This window comes from Pinus tabuliformis, chromosome 6, assembly GCF_031772625.1.
Source record: "Pinus tabuliformis cultivar Carrire ecotype Pingquan chromosome 6, CPIR1, whole genome shotgun sequence".
Classification (NCBI taxonomy): Eukaryota; Viridiplantae; Streptophyta; class Pinopsida; order Pinales; family Pinaceae; genus Pinus; species Pinus tabuliformis.
The window spans coordinates 953,071,901-953,089,720 of record NC_142292.1 but is presented as its reverse complement, the minus strand read 5'-3'; positions in this window follow the sequence as shown (position 1 = coordinate 953,089,720).

The following is a 17,820-nucleotide window of genomic DNA, read 5'->3' as shown; positions in this document are numbered from 1 at the left end:
CAACCTGAAGAAGCACAATATGATCTTCGAGAAAAAGTAATTACGCGTAGTAGTCCCACTGGACCCAGTCGAAGGAGCACGCTACACTGAACCGGTGTGCGATGATGAAAGTGATGATGATCTTGATTCTATTTACAAGATAAATACATGAGACTAGGATTGGGTGAATCTGATTGTATATGGGAGGATCTTGTGGGAGCGCGAAAGCTCTTGCACTTCAGATTCAGATGAAGAAGTAGAGCACTGGAAGAATCAGTTGCACGAAGTGACAATGCTGAATTGCAACATGATGATTAGATCACTACGTTGCATGACAATAGAGGCACGAGAGCTACTGACATATGATGGATTGGCATCCGTGGATGAATTCTTGAGAAAATTTGAAAGTGCAGTACCGGAACAACAATGGTTCCTTGCATTGAAATGGGCACTGCGTGCAACACCCGCACGATGGTGGGGTACACATCAAGGAAATTTCTAGGATTGGTGTGGATGCAGAAGGATGATGCGCCTATGGTTTGGGAAGCCATAGCTGTGGTTAGAAGACAAATACGATGGATGAGATGACCCATGTACGCACCTCATGAAATGGACCAAGGTCTATGGGGAAGAACCACAGCCCGAATGGGTACACTTATTCTACCATACCTTGGATGTCATACCCATGAACTGGTATACTGAGACAGAACTCCGACATGGTATGGTTGAATGGGATGTCTTAGGCGAGGGATTTTTGTTAACATTCACATTTGAAGATCGGTGGTCAGATACTATTGATAATGCGCTGCAAGTAGTAAAAGCTACCATCTTCAAAATATCACAAGAGCTATTGGAAATTCTGCAACCAGTATGGGAAACCCAGTTAAGCAACACTCTAGAATGTTATAATGTGTAGGTGGCGGAGGATGATGAAGACCCTCAAAATATTGATATCCCGGAAACTAAAGGCTGTCACGAGGTTTGAGGACCATCAATTGAGGATCTTGACATCACAATGCCACTAAAAACAAAGCAGGTAAACATTGGCACAGAAGCGGAGCCGAAGTATGCGATGCTTGGGGACTATTGGGACGATGCTACGATAGACAAGGTCACTGAGTTACTCCGTGAATACCAAGACTTGTTCCTGACAAAAATCACAGACTTAAAAGGGATCATTGGCAACTTAGGGATGATGAAGATCACTTTGAAACTAGATGCAAAGCTAGTTAAGTAGCAGCCTTACCGCTTGAACCCCAAGTATAAAGAAAAGGTCTGCGATGAACTAGATAAAATGCTCACAGCCATAATTATCAAACCAGTGGAAGAATCCAATTTGGTGAGTCCTACGGTAGTACAAGAGAAAAAATAGAAAGGCGAAATAAGAATATGCCTGGACCTCAGGAAGCTCAATGACACCTATGTTCATGATCCATTCTTGACACCATTCACAGATGAAGTGTTGGAGAATGTTGGTAGTCAAGGAGCGTACTCATTTACAGATGGCTTTTCAGGGTACCATCAGATTAAGATCGTGCCGGAAGATAGGAGCAAAACAACCTTCGCAACAGAATGGGGCTTCTTTCAATACATCGTTATGCCCTTTGGACTGAAGAATGCGCTGGTGATACTCTCACGCATAGTGGTGGCGGCATTCAAAGAATACATCCACAAGTTCTTGGAGGTCTATCTGGATGATTGGACTATCTTTGGATTAGTTAAGCACCATGTAGTGAGCTTACAGTTGATGCTGGATACTTGCCGCTGACACCAGATTGCGCTGAACCTTAAAAAGTGCACCTTCCTTGTTCCCTTTGGCAACCTGCTAGGCCATGTGGTTTGCAAACAAGGCCTAATGGTGGACCCTGTGAAGATTGCTGTTATTCTGAATCTGGAAGCACCGCGCAGTGTCAAACAGTTACGCACTACATTGGGGCACATTGACTACTATAGGAAGTTTATCAAGAGTTATGCCGAAATAACTGCGCCGATGGAAAAGCTATTGAAAAAAGATGTGACATACTGCTGGAATGATGATTGCATGAAGAGTTTGGATGTCCTAAAGGGGAAATTGGCCTCCACGCCAATTTTGGTCTTCCTGAAATGGGACGTGGAATTTCATGTACATGTTGATGCATCGTGTATCGTGTTGGGAGCCATACTCAAACATGATGGCGCGGAGGGTGTGGATCACCTGATTGCGTTTGCGAGTTGAAGATTGTCCAAAGAAGAAAGGAACTACTCTACCACTGAATGCGAGGGGTTGGAAATTGTGTACGCGCTCCAGAAATACCGACACTATTTACTTGGAGGACATTTTAAGATGTATACCGACCATTCCGCATTGAAATACTTGGTGAACAAGCCTGTGTTGGGGGGGGCACATATGCAAATGGCTCTTACTGTTTCAAGAATATGATTTTGAGGTCATAGTCAAGCCAGGACGCTTAAACGCAGGACCAGACCACTTGTCATGAATTGAGACAGGCGAGGAACCAACAAATTTGGAGGAGGGACTACTGGATGAATAGCTCTTTGTAGTATGCATCACGGACGGACACTTCGAAGATATAATCCATTTTCTAACAATAGGGACTGCACTGAAGGAGTACTCAATCCAACAGAAGAAGGAATTGGTGGTGCACACGGCGGACTTTTCTGTCATCGCAAGGCACCTCTACAAGATGGGCAACGATGAGATATTGCGAAGATACATGCCTGAATTTGAGCAAGGTCAGATCCTCGCGGAAGCGCATGGGGGTGCTGTAAGAGGACACCATGCAGGATGCATGACCATACAAAAGATTCTTCAAGCAAGGTTATGGTGGCTGACCCTGCACCAGGATTCGAAAGCACATTGTAAGGCCTGTGATATATGTCAAAGGATAGGAAAACCATTACGAAGGGATGAGATGCCGTTAAATCCCCAAATGACACTGTAACCATTTGAGAAATGGGCAATCGACTTTGTAGTCCCAATCAAACCTCAGGGAAAGACGGGTGCACGCTACATCATCATTGTGATGGAGTACCTGACATGATGGGTGGAAGCATAACCAGTTAAGGACTACACGGCAACCACGACTGCAAGTTTGTTCGAAAACATGTTGAAACAATTTGGCTACACAAAAATCTTAATGAGTGATTGCAGAACACATTTCTTGAATGAAACCATCAGCGCACTCACAGAAGAGTTCTAGGTTTATCACCAGAAAAGTACACCATACCACCCACAGACTAATGGAACAGTAGAAGCATTCAATAAAATATTGGAGACTGCATTGACCAAAATATGTAACGTGCAGCGGAATGACTGGGACCTGCGCGTACCTGCTATGTTATGGGCGTATAGGACAACATGCAAGAAATTGATGGGACAGACACCATTCCGGTTGGTCTATGGTACGGAAGCAGTCATGCCGATGGAATACATCATACCTAGTCTATGGATAGCAGTGCTCATAGGCATGACGGACCGCAAAGCTCTGGAAGAAAGGCTCACATAATTAGAAGAACTCGAGGAAGAATAATTTTTTACCGGATTTCACCAAAATGTACAAAAGCAGCATGAGAAAGTCTGGCACGACTGACATATCAAGTTGTGCACCTTCAAGGTAAACAATTTAGTACTGCTGTATGATAGCAAGTTCGAAAAATTTCCCAAATAAATCAGAATGCACTGGTTGGGACCATATGTGGTGAAAGAGGTCATAGACGGAGGCGCGATCTAGCTAGTCAAAATTAATGGAGAACCCTTCCCAGGAAAAGTAAATGGTAGTTGCTTGAAACCATACACGGGTGGGCTGGCTATCTGACTAACCAACCAAAGCACAATCTTCATGACCCGAGAATCCAAACAAGGGTGCGGGACTATAAACACAAGCACTAGAAGCTGGTACCAAAGAACCGAATCAAGTTAGACATAGATGATTCAAAAGTAGAAATGGAGTAGATCTAGCAGACGGCATAACGGTGCATTGCGGACCTTCGTGCAGCATAGGCATAGTTGGAGGGGCTTCGTGCCACGATCACCACACTAGTAGAGTGACTCGGGACAAGTCACGATGATTGTGTTAGGGGCTTGTTGGGCATGGGATCCCTCGCAACAGGTTTTGGGGCTTAAAGCCTGAGTTTTGGTTAATTGTATTGTAAGACTCCGCGAAGTATGGGCGTGGAGCGCGAAAGTATAGGATGAGTCATAGGGTTGTTTGCCATAAGAATTGTAAAATAATGTAAAGTTGTGTCGGCTTACCCATGGGCCGCGGACCATGGGATTGTATAAATAGAGCGAGGCTCTAAGTGTAAAGATAGTTTTTTTGGCGAGAAGAGAATAGATAGAATAACGAAGGCATGGTAAGAGAATAGAGGAAAAGTTGAAGTGTACTGGGTCGTAGTAGTAGGAAGAGGCTCTGCAGCTGAGTGCACAGAGGCCTAGTAGAGTCCGCAGCTGAGTGCATGGACCCCTACAGCTGAGTGTGCAGGGCGGAGTCAGGTCTATAAGCGGGATTGTGCTTAGATTTGAAAGATAATAAAGAGAACTTTATTCTCTGCATCTGTTCTTGAATCTGTGGTTGAATGTTATGCCTTACTTTTATTCTGTTCATTTATTACATGCACTTGATGAATACTTGTATGAATGCTTAGATGTGAAGTTAATCTAAGTAAGCAGCTAATAGAGACTACTTAAGGGAGACTTGGATGAATAACACAGGTCACACTAGACCTGCACGAAGACAATATCACAGGGCATGAGGTGCCCACAGGTGCGCGTAGCGCAGTAAGTGCGAAGGTTGGACCACGTTCCAATCACCTCATATCAAACATCACCAGGGTGCGGAAACATGGCTCTAGCACCCTCCCATACTACTTCAGGTGAGACCTCAGTTCACGCTCCATGGATTGTTTCCAAAAGGGCCAGTAGTACTTAGATTTTCTTGGCTAAATCACTTTCGAACCTGGGTTAGGCCCCACTAAGCCAACAATGTTCATCTCCATCAAGATCCAGAAGACCTTGTTGTCCTTGATGCGCTACGCATCCTTGGTCATCCATAGCAAAGCGTACTTCATTGCTTTTGGTAGGTCTGGCGTGACCGAAGGGAATTGGATATCCTTTGGCAACTCCTATGCTACCAGCACAATTGACAGCAAGAGCCATGCGTAGTGGAATGTCTTGCTGAGCTCTTGTGCTTCGCGGCTGTTTGCTAGGAACTCTCTGCGAAGATAGTCCAACCAATTGAACTGGACTCCTTTGGCGAATTGGGCTAGTGAGGATAGGCACCGGCACCTCATCGACGCAACACTTCCTCATCACCTTCCCTACTAGAATCTGCGTAGCCACCTTTACAACAGGGTCACAGATTCTGGATATGGCATATCCACGTAGCTTCTTCACCAACTTACACTTTTCTTTCATGGCCTTCACGAGGGCTTGCTCACCACCTTTTCCACCAAATATCGTGGCTGAATTTTCTCCTGTGTAAGGCAATAGCGTGATCCTGTGGATCAACCTGTCAGTGATAGGTATTGTCTCCTCCAGCCACAGACACCCATCATGCACCAAGCATAGTAGCTACTTGATGACCAATACTATAACCGGGGCGTGGTTGTAGTGCGACACCCAAAGCAGGTTGAGCAACCCTGCCTTGTCGACTCCTCTAAGCCAACTCCGTGGCTCCAATGCGTTCATTCTAGTGGTTGTATCAATGATGTGGCACATCAGCTACTCGGTCGCCAGGTGTGGGAACTTCTCATGATCAACCAAGTCCCAATATTTGAGTTTTAACAGAGGAACCTGCCCCAAGCATGGTCCTTCAAAAACAATCTCATCCGGTAGTAGAGGGGTTTGCAAGGGGGTCTTGCTCTCATCGATATCCTTTGGTACCTTGGCCTTGCCCTTGTGTGGAGGGACGTATTCTGGCAACCAAGTGAGCTTCAACTTCCTCCACATCTACTCCCACATCCTCATCATCCACCGGGATGTTTTCGATTTCTTCCTCCTCAGGCTCTAGATTGATGGCTTTGCCCTTCTCTTGTGTGGTAGGCTTTGGTGGGTTTCTTATTGGTGATGCGCACTCTGGTATTACAAGATGCTTGCCCTTATTATCCTTCACGATCTCCTTGGTTGTGGTCAGCTTTGGTCTCGACATCCTTGGTGATTTGGGGACTTCGACTAATACTTCAGCAACCTTTGGAGTAGCTACTTCTGCCTCCATCTCAATTTCTGGCACCAACTCCTCTACTTCGGTATCTATAGCTTCTATGGGCACTGACACGATGTTCTACAAGAAACCCTATGTCTCCTTCGGCAATGTCTCAAATACTGAATTGGCTATTAGAAGTTTATATTTCTTGTGATTCATGTGTGCCTAAGAGCTCAACACCTCAATTCTCAAAATACCAAGTGTTTTTCACTGGACATCCACTTGTAGTTTATAGGGTATTTTGAATTCAAATCCGACTGTTCCACCCAAATTTGGTTCATTAATGCCAGATTGGCAGTAGATTTTCAAGGATCTAACCCACAAATTCTGTCTTAAATGCCAACCGCCCTCTCCATTTGGCCACATTTCTACTATCAAATCATGAACAGTGACTTTAACGTTGACTTTCAGGCCGAATTGCGCAATTTATCCCTGGGTAGTGCAACTCCCTTCGCGCTACTGTGAACCCCGTAACACTTCCTTGCTTCGCACAATCCTCTAATCAGACAACTCCCCAACTCAGGCAGTGTAGTTTATAGTCTCGCGCCTCCTTTCAGCTGCCTGGAGTGCTAAGGTTGTGCTACCTTCATATAGTCACATGGCCAGACCACCGGTGTATGGCTTCAAGCAACTGCCATTCACCTTTCCTGGGAAGGGATCTCCATTCAATTTGACCAACTGAACCGCTCCCCCATTGGTAATCTCCTTAATGACATAGGGACCTAATCAGTGCATTCTGAATTTTCCTGGAAATTTATCAAACTTGCTATCATATAACAAAATGAGGTCATTTACCTTAAAGGTGCACAGCCTAATGTGCAGATCATTCCATGCTTTTTCGCGTTGCTTTTGGACCTTTTGGTGAAATCTAGCTAGAAATATTTCTTCCTCAATGTTACGATCCAACCCTAACCCCCTTATTTATGTAATAGGGTCAAGTCATAGTTATAGTTAGTTAAAGAGTCAACAAAGCCCATATTAATAATTGTAAGTGGTTCACTTGCATTTAAAGAAGGGACCATAGTTAGTTGCAAATGGGCCATGGTATTAGATAGATGGTATTAATAAGAACCATGGTACTGACCCATGGTATTGCATGTATGAATCCTATATAAAGGATAGAGACTCCCCGTGAGGAGCGTTGTGTCTTATTTTGTAATCGAGCCCAACTCTATTGGAGGTTGCCCCTCAAAGAGGCAAGTGAACATTGCTTTTCTTTCTGAATAATAAAATACATGGTGTTATTTCTCATTTTTCTGTGTTCTGGGTATATTTCTTCGCATATTTGGTATTTTGGTATCTTCTCATAGGTCAAGAGCATAAAAAATGGTATCAGAGCACTTTCCAGGGCCGGTGGGATCTCCATTTTTAGCAGATTTTTTTTTGGCTAGAGATGTGTTCCGACATCTTTAAACCACGGGATTTGTCGTTGAGTGCATAAACTTGCGGATTTTGGGAGGCATGCATGCAGGAAATACAAGAGGTGGTCACACTTTTTGGACTCCCTTGAAACCCTTGTGGGAACCCTTCAAGTAGTAGCACATTAGACAAAACTGTGCACGAAATGTCTTCCAAGTACCCTCTAGGTATATCAAAAACCCCCTAGGCTCTCTTGAAACCTTGCCATAGATAAACCGTCGAACATCTTGCTACTATAGTACACTGAGAACAGCACTCGGGGAGATTACTCATGCGTACAATAGGGTAGTCGGGTTTTATGGCTAAGGGTACAGTTGATCCTCCTTGGTTAGTGCCCTAAAATATTGGGCCGAGTACTACTGTCAGACCCTTATGTATATTGTGATTTGTAGCACTTGACACTCCTTGAGACCATAGTTCCCTTGTCTCTCTCTAGATCACGCATCATCATTTCCAGATCAGATCTAGTAGGTTAGGTTCTGTCGTGGCCACAACAATCAGTTCCACCATTCAGATCTATCAGATCCACCATTCAGATCTATCAGATCCGCCAATCAGATCTATCGGATCCACCATTCAGATCTACCAGTTTGGGTTTTGTAGAAGTTGCAACAATCAGATCCGCCATTCAGATCTAGCAGCAGGGGTTCGATCACTGCCACATTCCTACTCATACTCTACAGTTGAGGATTTCGCCGATAGATCTAACTATTTTTATGGCTCCTATACCTGGGTGTGATTCTCGCAGGACATTGGGCAGAATTAACTTTTCTGGGAATCGACTACTGCAGTATTCCTAAGCAAGGAGTAAAACTCCTTTCGAGGTAACAAAAAAAGAAAAAATCCCTCTCGGGACACTTATAGGAGACGTAGCCCATAAGAATTAGGTCAACAGGACGAGCAAGGTGGTAACATTCACTTGTTCGGGTCAAAATTTCGGGTGGTCCCAAATTCTTTTGTAGAAATTTCACCTATGGAACAAACTTATATGTGTAATGTCCTAAAGCATAATACTTGTTCTACTTCTACAAAATATTAAGCGGAAGCATAATCGAATTCATGAGCAACATCAAGTAGAAACATGCATAAATGATCAAGAGAATTAATCACACATAACACAAGATATATCCAGGGGAAAGCACCAGCATAAAACCCAAACCATGTATTATCAATCAAGTGGAAATCCTCTTCACAATACAAAAAGAATTAACTCTCAAGCTATTCAGTTCCCAATGAACTATGAAGATTTTAAGATATGTCTCATGAACCAACAAAGCCCTATTTATATAGGCTTTACCTATGGTCCTTGCATAGTTTTCTTAGGAAATAATAGCAAAAGCATATGATATTAATTCCAGACATACCAAATTAACCAATGGTCCAACTACACAATCCTTGAGGACACTAGTTCCTCAACCATGCAAAAACTACTTACTAGAAATAGTCAAGCATCTGATAGTACACCATCCTACATCCGATCTCAATTGGGTCTCTGACAGAACTGACATGCAAAAATTATCCATGAGTGAATCCTCAGTTATCTAAAATAATAGTTTTCACATGCATGTAGCATTAACAAACTATATTTTATTATTTTAACAACTTGTTAAAATAATCTAACTGGACTTGACTAGTTAGAACTAAGTCCACTGATTCTCTCATTATAGAACTCATACTTATTACCTCAATTAGTGGAGGAAATTAAGGATAAATTCATCAATCAGTGGGACAACTCATGTGCATGCTCACAAAGACTTCAAATTCGAATTTCCTTAACTAATTAACTCAACTGAATTAATTAATTAATATTTCCAACTGCTTTTAAGACCAAAATTAATTTTACTTCCTATAGATAGACTAGGGACTGCTATAAATAGGAAGGGACCCATAAATGCTATTTTTAGAACTTTCTATTTTTAGCAATTTCACCTCTTACCCAATGTGGCCAATGACCTCACTAGCCAAACTGCTATTTTTAGACATTCTATTTTTAGCCAGTCTATTTTTAGCGCATTCTAAATTTAACATTTCTTGTTGCACATTTTTCAACACTCCCTCTCAACAAGAAAGGCTTTCTCTCAAACTCGATCCTGTAACTTTGGAATGTTCTACATGTAACGCATCTACCCGGTCCACTTGCTCCAACAACACTTGGAACAAAAACACTCCCAACTGACCACTCTGTTGGGCTAGGAACATACTCTGATGCTGAAGCTCTACCTGCTACTGACAAGTGCTCCCTCTCTAACATCTGCACTACTGTAACATATCCATGCATCTCGCACCATTACACACCTCTCTGTGCCACCTAGCACTGTGAAAAACACTTGTGCCTCTCGCATTGCTGCAGCCTGCTAGCTATGCGTTGTCTTGGGATTCCTGGCACTGTCGCTCTCTCTACTGCTCCATTCGCATCTGTCTCTACCCAATCAGTCAGTTCTTGCTACTCCACATTGGGGCTCCTATAGCAAGGTCTGATCCAAGAGGTTGGGTACCTCAAGGATCCTGTCGCTCCTCCTTGGGATGATCACTCTATATCGCCCCACCTCCTACCTGGAGGTATGGCTGCATGTGATCCCACAGCCCACCTAGCTTGAAGTTTCCCCCTACTAAAGGTCTCTGCATGAGTAGGTGTCTCTACTTGATCTCCACTCAGCTTCCCCTGTTTTGGTTGCTCCACAACCTCCTGAAGCTGCTGCACCAATCATGACACCTCCACAATCATCTGAGACTTCTTTTGGCTCTGCATGTTGAGAGGCAATATACCCTCCCTCTCAACCACCAAGTCTCCATTAGTTGCCTTGCTGCTCAAGGCTTTGCATGCATCTTTAATCTCAAGAGCATATAGGTTCTTGACCCGTGAACCAATCTGCTTCACCTATCTAGTGATGATGTGTCTAAGGAAAACCTTTCCCTTACTGTAGACCACATCATAGCCTCTGTCTTCCAGCATCACGATCGACACCAAGTTTCTCTTTAGTCCTGGTACATACTTGACATCAGTCAAGGTAAGGTGAGATCCATGCTCCCTCTGAAAAATAACCGTGCCTACACCTGAGACACTATACTTCTCATCATTACCCATCACTATGAGTATCTGGAGATCTTTCTCCTCCAAAGTACTGAACAAACTCTTGTCACCAGTCATGTGGAAAGAAGCTCCACTATCAAGAAACCAACCACTTCCCACCATGGATGAAACCATGCATGCGAAGAGTGCGAAATCCAACTCAAACTGTGAAGCAAGTCCCTCACCTTCAGGTCCTTCCCCAGATCCCTTCTTGGATTTCCTCCGTGGACAATTTGCAGCATAATGGTCCACCTCATGACAATGAAAGCATCGCACTTTCGATTTGTCAACCTTCTTCCCATCATTGGAAGAACTGGATTTGCAAAGAGAAACCTTCTCCTTCCACTTCTTCACCTTACTCACTAAGGCACAGTTCTCCTCATCATGCATGGATGAAGAACTGTCTTTGATGCTCTTTCTAATCTCCTCCTGCATCAAATCCGACCATATTCGTTCACAATCTGGTTGTTTCTCTCTTTCATTCACCGAGTCCTAGTAGCTATGCCAGCTCTTAGGAAGGCCAAGAAGTGCTAGACTCACCATATCCTCATCCGATCTCATGAACCCTACACTTGCAAGCTCATCCCTGCATGTGATGAGCTTGGTTAGATACATAGAGATCGTCTCATCCCTTTCACACTTGATCTTTCGAAGTTTGTCCTTCAGTGCCATCTTCCTTTGATCACTACTATTCTAATATAAATCTTTCAATGTTTTCCACATTGCATGCAGAGTCTCCTTCCCATGGAGGCTCGAGACAATGTGATCTCGCACTCCCTCCAAGAGAATTCTCCTAGCTGTAGCCACACACTTCCTCCATTCCACTCGCTCAGCTTGTCAGTAGGCTTAGGAATTTCTTGATCAATGAAATCCTTAAGGCCATTATCTTCCAAAATTTCCTCCATGTGATCCTTCTAAGCTATATAGTTTGAGCTGCCATCAAGGGCATACTCAAACTTCAAACCATAGAATGCCATCGATGAAATAGATGTGATAAGAACTTGAGATCTATATCCCGAATAATAAACTTCGAATTTCTCTTGCTAGTATATTGTTCTTGCTTGATCACCTGTGCTCTGATACCATGTAGAAATTTCACCTATAGGACAAACCAATATATGCAATGTCCTAAAGCATAATACTTGTTCTACTTCTACAAAACATTAAGTGCAAGCATAATCGAATTCATGAGCAACATCAAGTAGAAACATGCATAACTAATCAAGAGAATTAATCACACATAACACAAGATATATCCAGGGGAAAGCACCAACATAAAACCCCAACCATGTATTATCAATCAAGTGGAAATCCTCTTCACAATACAAAAAGAATTAGCTCTCAAGCTATTCAGTTCTCAATGAACTATGAAGATATGAAGATATGTGTCATGAACCAACCAAGCCCTATTTATATAGGCTTTACCTATGGTCCTTACGTATTTTGCTTAGGAAATAATAGCAAAAGCATATGTTATTAATTCCAAACATACCAAATTAACCAATGGTCCAACTACGCAATCCTTGAGGACACTAGTTCCTCAACCACGAAAAATCTACTTACTAGAAATAGTCAAGCATTTGATAGTACACTGTCCCACATCTGATCTCAATTGGTTCTCTAACCGAATTGACATGCAATAGTTATCCATGAGTGAATCCTTAGTTATCTAAAATAATAGTAGTCACATGCATGCAAGCATTAACAAACTATATTTTATTATTTTAACAACTTGTTAAAATAATCTAACTAGACTTGACTAGTTAGAACTAAGTCAATTGATTCTCTCATTATAGAACTCATACTTATTCCCTCAATCAGTGGAGGAAATTAAGGATAAATTCGTCAATAAGTGGGACAACTCATGTGCATGCTCACAAAGACTTCAAATTCGAATTTCCTTAACTAATTAACTCAACTGAATTAATTAATTAATATTTCCAACTGCTATTAAGACCAAAATTAATTTTACTTCCTATAGATAGACTAGGGACTGCTATAAATAGGAAGGGACCCAGAAATGCTATTTTTAGACCTTTCTATTTTTAGCAGTTTCACCTCTCACCCAATGTGGCCAATGACCTCACTAGCCAAATTGCTATTTTCAGACATGCTATTTTTAGCCGGTCTATTTTTAGCACATTCTAAATTTAACATTTCTTGTTGCACATTTTTCAACATTTTTCCCAGTAACGACAAGTGCACCGGATCTGTGCATGGTACAAACCAGGGCTCAAGCTATGGCCAATGAGAATATAGACACCCTTGAACAAAAGTTGGAGGCATTAACGAAGCAGATCCAGACCTTAAATGACACAGTTACAAAGGGCAAGTCGGGGAAACAATCGGAGGCATATGATTTTAATGAAAACCTTGAGGGCGAGTCTAGCCATTCTCTTCACTTCTATGGAAACCACCAATAGTCCCAGCCTCAACCACCCAAGCTGGACATGTATAAATTTGATGGCTCTCATCCGGCCATATGGCTAGCACAAATGGAGCAATATTTCACATTGAATCACATCAGAGATGATGCGACTAAGCTAAGTGTGGGAAGTCTGTACTTGGACCAAGAAAGATGACAATGGTGGTAGTGGCATCAACACTGCTATGCAAGGCCAATGACTTGGTAGATATTCTCAAAAGCCCTTTTTGATCACTTTGACCATGAATCTAACTTTTTGAGTCATCTCACTAAGCACCGACAGATAGGCACAATGCAAGAATACATTAAATACTTTGAAGCATTAGCCTTCTGCACAAGAGGTCTAGCAAATGAATTCTACTTGGGATGTTTTATCAGTGGTCTCAAAGACGCCATACAAGACCACGTCCGACTGCAACACCCAGTCTCATGGCTGGCAGCTTGCAAGATAGCTCGTGAAGTAGAACGCATGTTAGCAACCCAGTCGATGCGTCCAAATTTCACAGCCAAGGGATGCCCCACCCAGGCTCCGAGCACTACCCAAACACTTAAGGTTCAAAAGGTGTCACCAGCGGATATGGTAGAAAGAAGAAAGCAAGGATTGTGTTACTACTGTGATGAGCAATACTCCTCGGGGCATAAATTCAAGGAACCCAAATTCTTTCAAATTGATGCTACTGATCACAGTTCATTTGAGGAAGCCCCACCATTTGAGGGACTAGAGGAGGAAGATGAGGACAACCAACCGAACAATGAGCTCCTAGCTACACCTGAAGAACCTGTTATATTGCTTCATGCTTTAGCAGGAATTTCTTCTCCCCAAACTCTCAAAATAAGAGGTTTTTATTAAGCATCACCCTGTAGTAGTCTTGATTGATAGTGGAAGTACGCATAACTTTATCACCAGAGAGTCGCTGAAGCAATGAATTGTTTTGTCAGAGCAGTCTCTAATTTCCAGGTCCAGATTGCTGATGGGTGGACAATGAAATGTGAAGGCCGTTGTGAAAATGTCAAACTTCAAATGGGGGATTATCACCTAAAGACCCACATGTTTGCCATCAACATGGGTGGGTGTGACATTGTCTTGGGTGCTGAATGGCTCTGCACACTTGGCCCAATCACAATGGATTTCTAGGAGTTATATATGAGCTTTAAGAAGAATAACCACACACATACTCTCCGCAGACTCCAGGCAGGTGCTCATTCTATCATCAGCTCGCATAGGATGGAAAAATTGTTAAAAAAGGGTCACCATGGAGTTATAGCCCAATTTAATGCCATCCATGCCTTCGAACCCACTTCTCTTTATATTCATCCTGAGATGTAACAAGTCTTAAACAACCATCTACAGGACTTTTATAAGCCTCATGAGCTTCCACCCTCAAGAGGGTAACATGATCATAGCATTACTTTGGTCCCAAGGGCACAACCACAAAATGTGCGTGCATATAGATATCCTTTCACCCAAAAGAATGAAATTGAAAAAATCATCAAGGAACTCCGGGAAACTGGTGTCATTCATCCTAGCATTAGTCCTTATTCATCACCTGTGGTCATGGTGCTCAAGAAAGATGGGGAATGGTGTATGTGTCCAGACTTCAGGGCCCTCAACAAGTTGATGGTCAAAGATAAATTTCCCATCCCAGTTGTTGACGATTTGCTGGATGAACTAAATGGGCTCAATTCTTTACTAAGCTAGACCTTCGCTCAAGCTATCACCAAATTCATATGAAAGAAGTAGACATTCCAAAGACTGCTTTCCAAACTCATGAAGGCCATTATGAATTCCTGGTCATGCCATTTTGTCTCTGTAATGCCCCATCCAATTTTCAGAGCATCATGAATCACTTGCTTAGACCATATCTCAGAAAATTTGTTCTTGTTTTCTTTGATGACATCCTCATCTATAGCCTCACCTAGGAAAAATATCTTCAGCATGTAGATCTGCTCTTGCCACTGCTTCGGAAGCATAAATTATTTGTCAAATTGTCCAAGTGCTCTTTTGGCATGGAAGAAGTTGAGTATTTGGGCCACATTGTGGGGCGTGAAGGTGTCAGGGTGGATCCCAAAAAGATCTAGGCAATGCAGTATTGGCCTCAACCAAAGACCTTGAAGAGTTTGAGAGGATTTTTGGGTCTCACCGGCTACTATCGCAAATTTATTCGCAATAATGGTCACATTGCTAGACCCCTCACTCACCTTGTTAAGAAAAATTCATTCCTCTGGAATGATGAAGCGCAACAAGCATTTATATCTCTCAAACATGCCATGTGTTCCACTCTCATATTGGCACTACCCGACTTCACCAAATATTTTGTGATTGAATGTGATGCTTCAGGTATGGGTATTGGGGCTGTCTTAATGTAGGAAGGTCGACCCTTGGCCTTCACTACCCAAAAACTAAGTAGGAAAAATCTGGGACAATCTACCTATGAGAAGGAGATGATGGCCATCTTACATGCAGTGGATACCTAGCGACCATACTTATTGGGGCAGCGTTTCCAAATCCGCACAGACCATCAAAGCCTTAAATATTTTTTGGAGCAACACCTATCCTCACCACAACAAAATAAATGTCTAGCCAAAATGTTGGGATATGATTATGAGATAATTTATAAGAAAGGGCACGAAAATGTCATAGTGGATGCTTTATGACGCCAATTTGAGGAGGAAAGCACCCTGCTAGCAATCTCTCTTCCCATTCTCGAGTGGACTGAAGAGGCTCACAAGGAATGGTTTTCACATCCTTTGCTCTCCCAAATCATTAATAAATTGCAGGTGGATCCAAATTCCACAGCGGGCTAATCTTGGTAGGATGAGATTCTTCGCTACAAGGACAAAGTAGTGATATCACCAACAACCACCCTCAAAAATCGCATTTTGGCAGAGTTGCACTCATCTCCCATTATAGGCCATTCAGGATTTTAAAAGACTTATGCTCACACTCAGCGTTCATTCTTTTGGATAGGCATGAAAAAGGACATTCTTACTTTTGTAGCTGAGTGTGATGTGTGTCAGTGCCACAAAGGAGAAACAGCCAAATCCCTAGGCACATTACAACCATTGCCCATCCCTGCCTCAATCTGGATGGAGGTTTCTATGGATTTCATTATTGGTCTTCCAAAGTCAGGCAACAAGTCAGTCATCATGGTGGTTGTGGACAAAATTTATAAGTATGCTCATTTTTGCGCCCTACCCAACCCTTTTACACCAGCTTTGGTGGCTCAATTTTTCATGGACCAGATCTTCAAATTGCATGGCATGCCCACTTCCATTGTGTCTGATCGTGACCCGATCTTAACTAGTAACTTTTGGCAGGAACTCTTCAGGCTACAAGGTACCCAACTACAACTCAATGCTTCCTATCATCCCCAAACTAATTGTCAAATTGAAGCAGTCAACAAATGTTTGGAGACCTACCTTAGGTGTTTCACTTCAGAAAAGAAACATCTATGGGTATAGTGGTTACCTCTAGCCGAATGGTGGTATAATACTAACTATCATGCCACCACAAAAATGACTCCATATGAAGTCGTTTATGGTCAAATCCCTCCTTCATCTACTTCTTATATCCAGGGATGCTCGAAGGTACAAGCAGTGGGTCAACTCCTACAGAACCGTGCAAACATGCTAGCCCACCTAAAAGAGAATCTCCATCAATCTCAAAATTGCATGAAGCAACAGGCAGACCAACATCGTTCAAAGTGAAAATTTCAAGAAGGGGATCAGGTATTCTTGAGGCTGCAACCATATAAGAAAACATCACTCAAAGACAAGGGTTGTCAGAAATTAACTCCAAAATTCTACAGACCGTATCAAATACTTCAGCGCATCAGAGAAGTAGCCTTCAAGATAGCCTTGCCACCCACTACAAAATCCCATCCTGTCTTCCATGTCTCATGCCTCAAGAAAGTGGTTGGGAACCATTGCAGAATTCAAACCAGTCTACCAGAATTGGATGAAGAAGGATCAATCTGGCTCCAACCTGAATAGGTTCTTGACATGTGAGAATGACACCTGCGCGGCCGCACGATCAAGGAAGTCCTCATCAAGTGGAAAGACACCTCTCCAGAAGATGTGACTTCGGAACCAACCACTGTTCTTCTGCAGTTTCCATAGCTTCAGCCTTGAGGACAAGGCTATTTTTATGGGGGAGGGCATGTTAGGTTCCAACCCTAACCTCCTTATTTATGTTAGGGTCAATAAAGCCCATATTAATAATTGTTAGTGGTTGACCCACATTTAAAGAAGGGACCATAGTTAGTTACAAATGGGCCATGGTATTAGATAGATGGTATTAATAAGAACCATGGTACTGACTGTCGTGGCGGAAAAAGTCGTTTGTGCGGACACAACTGACCTCCCTAGGAGTCTAAACTCTCTAGCGACAAACAAGACAAAATGGAGTGATCTTTCTCTAAATATACCTTTTAAAACATGAAAACTACAAGTGTTTAGGCTTACCTTATTCCAAAACGCGGTTGTTGTAGTCCGTCCTTGCCGATCCGGATGAGCTCCTCCTTCAAGTCAATTCCTGCAACCACAAACAATCAAACAATTACCAAGCACTTGCATTTCATATAATAAAACATATATTCAACATGTAGACCAAGGAACACATGAAATAACTCATTAACACAAGCTATTGAGAAAAATAAACCAGTTTGTATTAATAACGAAACAAAGAAACTCTTACAACCTGGCCTTGGTGTTGTGCAAGTTCCTCC